Source organism: Akebia trifoliata, unplaced genomic scaffold, assembly GCF_017979445.1.
Source record: "Akebia trifoliata isolate Shusen 1 unplaced genomic scaffold, ASM1797944v1 Contig00278, whole genome shotgun sequence".
In the NCBI taxonomy this organism is placed as follows: domain Eukaryota; kingdom Viridiplantae; phylum Streptophyta; class Magnoliopsida; order Ranunculales; family Lardizabalaceae; genus Akebia; species Akebia trifoliata.
This window is the reverse complement of record NW_028236926.1, coordinates 7501-8113: the sequence shown is the minus strand read 5'-3', so window position 1 is coordinate 8113 and position 613 is coordinate 7501.

The following is a 613-nucleotide window of genomic DNA, read 5'->3' as shown; positions in this document are numbered from 1 at the left end:
TACAATCAAGTGAACCACAACCCCACCAAATTTTGATTGGATTCGATGAATCAAACATTTGGTTTGATGAACCAAATAATTTTTTAATTGGTTTGATAAATCAAATCAAATTTATTCTATTTTTCATTGTTTATATTTAAAATTTAAATCATTAAACTAATTAATTTTTATTTAATTTAATATTTTTTAATATAATAATTATATTTATACCTTAAATACTTGTATTATATATATATACACAAACGAAGTTAGCTAGCAAATCAATCTATGAAATCAAAGTGAATCAATAAATGAATTGTCTTTAACTATCCCATCCCTATGAACCACCAAGTTAATTTTAGAGGGGCCGCGAACCACGTACACAGATTCCAATCGAGGTCACGTAGGTTTACGTATATAGTTTGGTATGCTACAAGTAAAAGATGGCATGTTAATAGAAGCCCTTTTAAAAATTAGCCCAATGAAGGTTGGTTGATGTCTTGTTGACAGTGACCGAGTCGGTTGTTTTAGGGACACTTCATGTTATTTTACTTATATTTTTTCATAAATAGTCGCACCTCTTACACTCATGGATGGGTGGGTCCAGGCGCCTGTGTTCCTCGGTCTGCTATAT